Source organism: Berghia stephanieae, chromosome 7 (genome assembly GCF_034508935.2).
Source record: "Berghia stephanieae isolate SIO BIC M18660-M18661 chromosome 7, UCSD_Bste_1.3, whole genome shotgun sequence".
Classification (NCBI taxonomy): Eukaryota; Metazoa; Mollusca; class Gastropoda; order Nudibranchia; family Aeolidiidae; genus Berghia; species Berghia stephanieae.
Genome location: NC_088366.1, coordinates 42,408,117 through 42,418,116, shown reverse-complemented (window position 1 = coordinate 42,418,116; position 10,000 = coordinate 42,408,117). Strand labels below are relative to the sequence as shown.

Sequence of the window (10,000 nt, the reverse complement as noted above, 5' to 3'; positions counted from 1 at the left end):
CAGTGCGTGGTTATGCGTGTATGTTGTATGTCCGCCCTATTATTACTGAACTGGTATTTCATTCACTCGATACTCATCTCGGTTGCTGTCCGGTTTATTTGTACCTCCCCTTCCCAGCGTCTCGCTCGTTGTTATTGTGAGTGTGTAATGAATTACACACAAAAACGATAATAAACTCCATAGAACCAACGCATATTATATATTTGATGGCAGTTCATCTCACGTCGAAATATGTTCTGATTTTTGTATGACAAGAGAGTTTTTAATTATTATAATTATAAGAATTTACCTTTCTTTCACCCCTGTTACTACGATTCTTTACGACCGTCCACCTCCCCTTCCCCAGTCTCAGCCTTGCAGTCTTACATGAAATTTGCACATTGTTTAAATACAATGGCAAAAAGCGTTATTCATACAGTCTGGCCGCTTTCGCTTATTTTTCTTTAACGATTGAGAGTCGTTCATGTTAGCAGAACACACATTCTTATCGCATTGACACAGACCAGTTATCGGGGGGGGGGGGGGGGGGGGGGGGGTCTGAGGGTCGATTCCCAGTCTTTGAATACTGGTTTTTGGGTGATTTTTCCCCTTCCTGCTTCAGAGCACAAGTATATTATGCATCATACACACATTTTCATCAACGGCCATTATTTCGTAGGGCTTCTACTTCTAGTCCTAAATGAATGTAGTCCAGATCGTGCCCTGAAAGGTGTCCACTCGTTAATTATAATACTGATTGTTTCATGTACCTACTTTTAATTTTAAGCATTGCTTGTAGCATACGTTACCTGAGCCTCCATTTTACATGATTGTAATAGAAAGTATGCACTGTGTGATTTCATGTCTACAGACACCTCTTTGATGTTGCAGCTGTGGTATCATTAATTATACCATTCATTACCCAAATCTAAAGCAGGGAGCAGCCAGTTGTCAAGTAATGAATGGTACACAAATTACATTCTCGAGCTAAGCGATAATATGAACCTCCAACCTCCATCATACTATCATGACTACAGCCAGCATGCCACTGGATCTTTATAATCGTCCCTTGCCTTGGCGAAAGTCAAACCCACCATTATATTGATGCTGTACGTTTAGGTAATATACTCACAACATCCACAAGTCAAATTAAACATGCCAACACACAAAACTGTAATCTTTTACGTTTATAGTCTGATTGATATAATTTAATGAGAACTAATCATTAACAGGTTGTCCAGAAATTATAACAAAGGTTTGAATGACGTCAACTTCGTTCTTTTTTATTGATGGAATTTACCGTTTTTACAATTATCCCACTGAATGGACTCAAACACATTTTAGTTCTGATATTGGCCAGGTATGCTGGTATAATTGTTCCATACACACCAATCTAATACACTGTATGATGATACAGATTTTCCTTTCTTTTTTTTTTTTTTTAGCCAGAAAACTTGTAGCATTTATTGAAAGACCAAGATGGTCCCAACTTGCCAAAGAGTTGGTATTTTCTAGAGATCTCAGATTAAAGACTTAAACCAGTTAATAGACGCATCCTCGGTCCAAAAAAACAAAACAAAACAAAACAAACAAAAAACAAAAAACAACAACAAATGAATGTTTTGTCATTATATTTAAGAATAAGTTTTACATTAGATATTTTGAAGTAAGCCCAAAATTCATTGTTATCTGGCATAAAAAATATTAGTTGTTCTTTTTCTTTTTCTAGATAAATAAGTAATGAAGCATCTCATCGTATTACGCTGTTAAGCCATCGTATTGATTCCCTTCTCCTCTTGACATCAAAAAGCAATGTCCCAATTTTGCCCATGAATACGAGTTCATGTTTATGTTGTCTTGGTGACTGTCAAGTCTAGGTCGAGCAGGTGTGGAAGTCCAGAAAGTGGAACTCAGAGTGACAGGAAGCTGTTGGACGCGTGGGATGGTAATGGTACCATTATGGTCTATTATGAGATGATAGTATCATGTGGTACACACTCGGGATAAATGGATGGGTGGAACGAAACTGACGTCATCAGCTCTTTGTGATTGTTTTTAGACAGCTATTTTTGTGATAAATTAATCAGTCAGACTATAAACGTTCCATGTTACACATAGTTTTTGTGTTAGTACGTTAGATCTTGCTAGCGGGTGTTGTGGGTATATTACCTAAACGCATAAAATCAATCATAATAAGACGAAATGCTGGATTTTAGGAACGTAGATTAAACAGATGTTTCGAGTGTCTACCCAGCTAACAAATGACGAAAAATGGAAATAAAAAGCGTAATGCAGTTTGTGTTTATCTGCTTATTTTGTCTGTAACATTAAAAAAATTTATTTTGTTTATTTTTCAGGTCAGCCTTCCCTATCATTGTCATTGTTCGTAACTTTCAAATCGAAATCTGGCTAATAATAACTGCAATGTATAACATGTTGCGATCTTTCTTTGAAGCCGTTTGGGCATATTTGTTTAATATTGCGCTACATAAATGCTCACCTTTCTGGAGTTTTTTAAAGCGTTATTTATGATGTATAGCGTTAACATTTTTTTAAAAAAGCTCAACTCGCGGTCGCGCATGTGCCTGTTTGTGTATTGGTTACGGTATGTGTGTATGATGTGTGCGCGCATTTCGAAAAAGCCGTTGTATAGTACAGGTAGTGAATATTATATTATTCTCGTTTGGTCATTGTTCGTCGTGAGTCTGAGTCGGGCAAGTATCGATTCTGTTACAGGCGGCTCCCCGGACCCAGCACCGAGGGGTTTTGCCTAGCGAGGGCCATAAAATCAATGTGACTCGGATATCGATCGCTTCTTCCTCACACGACTACATTGAGTGGAGGGATGTGATGTGCGTGTTGTTGCTGCTGTACCGGCGTGTTTTCTAAGTGTGTGTTTGTGTGTGTGTGTGTGTGTGTGTGTGTGTGTGATTGAAGAAAGGGGTTTTATAGAATGAAGTTATTTGTGTCTCTCTGTGCAATTGTTCGTGTGTGTGTGTGTGTGTGTGTGTGTGTGTGTGTGTTTGGTGAGCGTGAGTTTTGGGCCGGTTTGTCCGTGACTCAATGAATGGATTATTCGGTAATTATATGTAGTAGGTGTGTAGAGGGAAGGGGGCAGGGCAGGTGTGGGGCTTGGGAGGAGGCCGGGGGAAGGGGGGGGGGAGGGGGGGGGGGGTCCGAGATTTGACAAGGGACTGTATACGGCAAAGCGCGGAAAATTCATGAGGGTATGATTTTTTATCGTTATACACGTGATATGGAGACCAAATGGAAAAATAAAGAGAGAAGAAATGGGGGAGTCATTTTAGTTCAGCCTTTGTGTGTATCTATGAGAGAGAGTGAGAGAGAGAGAGAGAGAGAGAGAGAGAGAGAGAGAGAGAGAGAGAGAGAGAGAGAGAGAGAGAGAGAGAGAGAGAGAGACCTGTTTCGATCTAGGTTGAAGTTACTCCTCTGCTCTGTTTAGCCAGCACTGATTAGGAGGTCAGTGGTGTCTTGTTTTGTTATAATTGGTAAAAAGATGTATCATGGGAGGTTAAAGACAGAGCATGGAGATAGTAGTTCCTCTTAACGGTTGTTATGTAATGATTCGGACCGATATATACTTGTTTGCAGGTATCATTCATACTGATAACACAAATTATGGAAATTCTCTCAAATCAAGGGAAAAGTTTTGTCCATCACAGCATCGTTGAATGTAGCATAATATAGTTTGATTGTCAGACCTGCAAAGATATATGCACCTAGGTTTACTTGAAATTTCAAAAATTCGTAGTTTGCAAGGGAAAAATAAACAACATCCACTTTAAATAAGAAATAAATAATTTTCCCTCCGCATGATCCAAAAATGCTTAACCTTTCTGTTCATTAAGATTTATTTAGTCAAAGAGGCGAATGCAATTATCTGGCTGGAGCCAAAGATTAGAATTTCTACGAATTGTTCGTAGTACTAGGCAGGTCTGGTTTATGTAAAGCAAGAAATGATGGAGGGAGAAAGAGGGAAAGAACGGATTTTTTTAAAAACCGTGGATTGATAACATCAAAGAATAGATTGGATTAGGAATGGGAACGCTTCTTGGAATGGCCTGGAACCGAATTGAAAGGCGCATCCCGGTAATGAGGTGAAAGGCGCATACCTGTGATCATAGCTGCTGGTTATGAGAATAAGCGAGAGTGAATAATAATATAGGAAAAGGATTGAGTAGGAATGTACTTTGCGATGGGCTAGCTTTCCATCTATTGGGTTGCAAGTTATTGTCCACAGAAACCGACTGAACTGCGGCCCTATGTGCCTCGTGGCTCTGAAGATTTTGTTTTACATGATTACGATTATCCCCTTAAGGAGACCGAATTTCTTTCAAATTTTATTTAATCAAATATATTACGTTCTGTTTTGTTGTCTAGTGTTCTGTTTTGTTGTCTAGTGTTAATAGCACTCGGCGTGTGACCAGTAAGTCGAAGGTTCCAGGTCTGCTGTGATGGATATTGCAAAATAAATGGATGTCACCTTACTCAACTCTATAATGATAATGGTTATATACCTGGCCAATAACAGCATCGTCTCTGTCGAAAATAAATTATAAAAGCGCACTACAGGCTGCATGTCTTTTCCTCTATGATAACTGTTGCTCTTGGCTTGGCTCCCTTATAAAGCCCTTTGTGCTTGTTTAGTGGATGCATTGAATATGAAGTTGGCGTCAATCAGCATTTTGTTTTGAGGTGTGATTTGTTCCCAACAAACTCTTACTAAAAGATTATAAACTTTAACTCTCTCCTTACCGACCATTTTCAGGATTCCCTCACACATGTCACATCTACCGTAGCCATTGTTAACTTATAGCCTGACATAGAACCCACTGGGACTTTTTTCTTTTGTGGCCAAGGACTTGTCTTTTGACGTATTTTTTTGGTCAGTGACAGGATATAAGTTAACGATGGCTACGCACCTATCCACCACAAAAATTGATTTCTTTACACTCAAGCATTGAGGCAATAAGGACAAAACTATACATAATAATTATATTGTGCAGCAACACAAGCTGTAAATAAGAGTTTTAATTTCTTATGGCTGTAACAAAAAAAAACAAACAAACAAACAAACAAAAACAACAACAACAAAATGAATCTTAACATTCATTAAATGATGTACAAAACAAATATAAAAAAGACAAATTATGTTCATGGAATGGTAATGACTGCGACGATTTTCCTGTAATTGGTAAGGACAGGGTTACAGGTTACATGTAGTTTGTGTATTGGTTTAAAATTTTTTGGCGGGTAGAACTAGTGAGTATATATCAGATACATCAGTAACAGCTTTGTCTGTGTCAAAAAACAAAATATTGTAATATGTGACCGCCGTCCCAAAGCGGTATTATGTCGGGATGAACTCGGTGCTGGTCATTGGAATAATTAATTATCGCAATATGAAACTGGAGGTTTATTTCTACTCGAACGATTACGTTCCCCACCTACAAGGATTGACGAAGATCTGTTCTCATAGTCTTGGGACATCTTCGTTTCTTCCACGTCGTTCGTCGATCGTTCTTGGTTGGAACATAATAGTAACTAGCTAATTACGAAGAACGGATGCAAAATCTTACAAAACGAAAAAAAAAAAGAAAGTCGTTATTTTTTATAAATTCAATCCACATTCATTTTCCGACATATTACCGTGTTGTGGCAGTAAGAGGGAAGGGGTGTAACATATAGGCGGTATGTATCGTACTTCATGGGATATTATATAGCTGTTGGCTTGGGCTCCCTTATAAAGTGCTATGATCATATTCAGTGGTTACTGCACTGTATAAGAAAAACTTGTTTTATCCCCCCCCCCCTCTCTCTCTCTCTCTCTCTCTCTCTCTCTCTCTCTTCCTATGTCTCTCTTTCTATGTCTTTCTCTCTCGCTCTCTCGCTCTCTCTCTCTCTCTCTCTCTCTCTCACACACACACTCTCTCTCTCTCCCTGTCAGTCTTATCTCTCTCCCTCTCTTTCTCTTTCTTTATCTGTCTGTCTCTCTGTCTCTCTCTCTCTCTCTCTCTGTCAGTCTTATCTCTCTCCCTCTCTTTCTCTTTCTTTATCTGTCTGTCTCTCTCTCTCTCTCTCTCTCTCTCTCTCTCTCTCTCTCTCTCTGTCAGTCTTATCTCTCTCCCTCTCTTTCTCTTTCTTTATCTGTCTGTCTCTCTCTCTCTCTCTCTGTGTCTCTCTGTCTCTCTGTCTCTCTCTCTCTCTTGTCAATGTGAGTGATGTTTACAAGTCTTGCTTAAAAGTGGAGTGTGTTATGTGTGTGTGTGTGTGTGTATTTGTGTGTATGCGTGTGTGTGTGTGCGTGCTTGTATGTGTGTGTGTGTTGTGTGTGTGTATGCGTGCTTGTATGTGTTTATTGAGTATGCGTCTTTGGGTGTGTGAGTATGTGTATGTATGTGTGCATGTGCGCGTGTTTGTTTGAGTGGGTGGGTGTGTTCCTACATAACGTGGCTATACGATTACCATTGAGTGAACCATCTCAGTTTGAGTGCTTTGATCCACTCGCGCGGTATTTGTCTCTTCAGCTCGGTAGAAAAAAAAAATACCCGTTTTAATCTGTACCATGACCAGGACAAATTAATAATTAATAATTAATGAAGTTTTTTCTCCCGTTTGGATTGCTTTTAGAACTATTGCCTTCGGGTTTTCAAAGTTTATTTTGGCAGTTTGCCAAATGCAGAAAACAAATCACAATTACTAATTAACAAAGCCAACATAGTTATATTACTACAAATTTTAAAAAATTGGATAAAATACTTATTACTGCGGATGATGATGATGATGATGATGATGATGATGATGATGATGATGATGATGATGATGATGATGATGACAGGACGATGGCGATTATGATGTTGATTTTTCTTTTACATTCACTATGAGCTGTGTACACGTATGATTTATTTCATCATGAACGGTTCTCAACGACATCATAAGTCAATAATTGTTAGTTTTGACTTAACATTGTCATACGGATATTTTATGCTACACGTTTAGGTAAAATACTCACAACATCCGCCAGACTGATATAACGTACCAACACACAAAACTATGTGTAACCTTAAACTTTTATAGTCTGATTGATATAATTTAGTAAGAACTAAGCATTAAAATGGCTGTCTAAAAACAATAACAAAGAAGTCTCTCAATCCTCTCTGGGCCTGTTGGCACTTGAGGCGATACAAGGGATCTCCATCTGGTCCAGTCAGCTGCTATTCTTGGGGTCACCTGGAGGGACAGAACTCTTTGCTTTAGGTTCCTCTCTATGGTATGTCTTCGTGAATCCTTGGGGCGGGCTCGATTCTTCTTTTCTTTGGGTGTCCAGCGCAAATCTTCCCTTGTTAGTGTTTCGTATGGTCTGCGACAGAATGCCCCAAACATTGCCATCTTCTCCTCTTAATGAGACTCTCCAGAGACTCCACCTCAGCTCTAGCTCTAAGGTATGAATTAGAGATTTTATTCGGCCAGGAAATCTTGAAGATTCGTCGTAAACATTTGTTTTGGAAAACCTCAATTTTCTGGATGATTCTTTCTGTGATCTTCCAACACTCTGATCCATAGAGAAAATCGCTCAGGCCATTACTCTTAAAAATCTTGATTTTAGTGCTGATATTCAATCCTGTTGCTCTCCAATTTTGCCTGGTTTGTCATCTATAAGAAAAAACGAAGTTGACATCACTCTGCTCTTTGTTATTGTATTTAGTCAGCCATTTTTATGAGTAGTTCTCACTAAATTCTGTTACCATCAGACAATCAATATTCAAGGTTACTACTACTACTACTACTACTACTACTACTACTACTACTACTACTACTACTACTACTACTACTACTACTACTACTACTACTACTACTATATTTTCTTTTCTTTTTTTTTTCCCATATTTGCTCGACTGCCTTTAATTTCCAAGCAATATATATTTATATTAAAATACAAATTTTTTTAAAAGTTATACGTGTTCTGTTTGCTTAGACCGCCACAGCATTAAGGAACAATCGCAGCAGGGTGTCCCTGATTTCACAATCCAAAGATTGGCCGGTCTCTCTATATTTTCATTGCATAAATTGAACAGAATTATTTCGCTATAGATAATATATATATATATATATATATATATATATATATATATATATATATATATATATATATACACACACACACACACACAAACACACACACACACACACATCTGATGACGCATAGATTTCGAGGTTTGTTTGTTTTCTTCTAATTCATGTCTAAAAGGTTTCTTATTGGGAATCTGTCAATAGAAACTATAAATTAACTCATATTTCTAATTAACCAATGAAAATCAAATCAAATCAATTACACTGAAGGCGTCATATACCCTAAGTGAAAAAACCCAACCAAAACCTAAGACAAACAACACAAAACAAATCATGTTTTTATTCCATTGTTTTCTAAAATGCTCGTCTCAGTTAAAAAAAATAATTCACTCCTTTTCCTTTTTTATAAGACTTTCTAAAAAAAAAAGGATATTTCAATTCATGCTTCCTTACTAAGGAAAAATCTATTTCCCGTTCCATCATTGTTTTGTTGATTTTCTTTTTTATTCTTTATCAACACACCTGACCGTCTTCGCCAAGAGAGCTTTTAAAGTCACAAATCTTGGGCAACAATTTAAATTCGAGAATCATCGCTGTTTCTGCTTTCTTGATTTAAAAGAAAAGAAAAGATAAGAAATGGAACAGGTGACATGATTTGGTGTCACGTCAGTTGAGTAAATAGATCAACTACCGACCACACTCACGCTGATCAGTTTTGAATTCCAGACGAAAAATTTGTAGCGTTACGAAGTTTTGGCTGCAAGTTTAGAACTTCATGAGCACATCTAAGTCGTTAAAACTGATTGGAAATGAAAATTGACGTAGACTACAGACATGATTTTAAAGGATTTTGATGTGTTATTTAATCCTTGTGAGGGTAAATTGTTGATTTTTAAAAGTTAATTAAAGCGACTACAATGTTTATTTCCTAAAAACTGCGATTTTCAAAATGTTCATGTAGGCAGGTGTTTGATATCATTTAATTTGTTGTAGGGCATGTGGGTTTGATACATGTTTTTACAGTATTTATTGACGTCCAATTTGATAAGAGGCAAGCATTAAATAAAAAAATGAATTATTTATTTACTTATTTATTTATTTATTTTGTCCGCTAATCTCTTCAGAAACGTCAATGTAAGCCGTGCAGCATCGCTATGATAATTCTCTTGGTGAAAACGGTTAGGTATGATAAATATGGGAGAACTTATTGCTTCATCGGGTAAGAGTAAACTCGGCTCTCGCCGTTAAGGGTTAAGATATCTGAAAAGATTGCCTTTCGTTGAATCACATTATTATGATTTATCGTTTAAATTTCATCCAATGACAGTATAAGTGGTGTCATTTCCATGGGTAAAAAGATTGATTTTGAAATTTGACGGGCGTAGTCTGTCACGATATGCGATTACCATCACAGGCGCGCGCGCACTCACGCAAACATACCGATACTGATACACGCCTGGTCTTTCTCTTCTCCTCACTTAGTCTCTTTCGATTCCTCTTCTTATATCTCCATTTAGAATGTGCTTCAGTATTTTAATTTCTATTTATGACAACTGGTATCATCATTCATCTCTCTCTCTCTCTCTCTCTCTCTCTCTCTCTTAGTCTCTCTCTCTCTCTCCTTTCTCTCCCTCTCTCTCTCTCTGTATCTATCTGTCTGTCTCCCGCTCTCTCTCTCTCTCTCTCTCTCTCTCTCTCTCTCTCTCTCTTTCTATCTTTCTTTCTTTCTTTCCTTTCTTGCTCTCTGACACATACACACACACACACACACATACACGCGCGCGCGCGAGCGCGCACACAAACGGCATACGAGACACACACAGAGACATTATGGAGACGACCTTACTCAATTACTCAACCACGTACTCACTCACTCACTCACTCACTCACTCAATGATTCACTCGATAAGTCGCTCATCCGCTCAGATCA

At 38.0% G+C, this 10,000-nt stretch overlaps 1 protein-coding gene across 1 annotated transcript in view; it reads left to right on the top strand.

Annotated features, from left to right (window-relative positions):
* Positions 1-10,000, top strand: part of LOC144977264 (guanine nucleotide-binding protein G(o) subunit alpha) — an 85,462-nt gene that overhangs the window by 1,153 nt on the left and 74,309 nt on the right. The window lies entirely within an intron of this gene.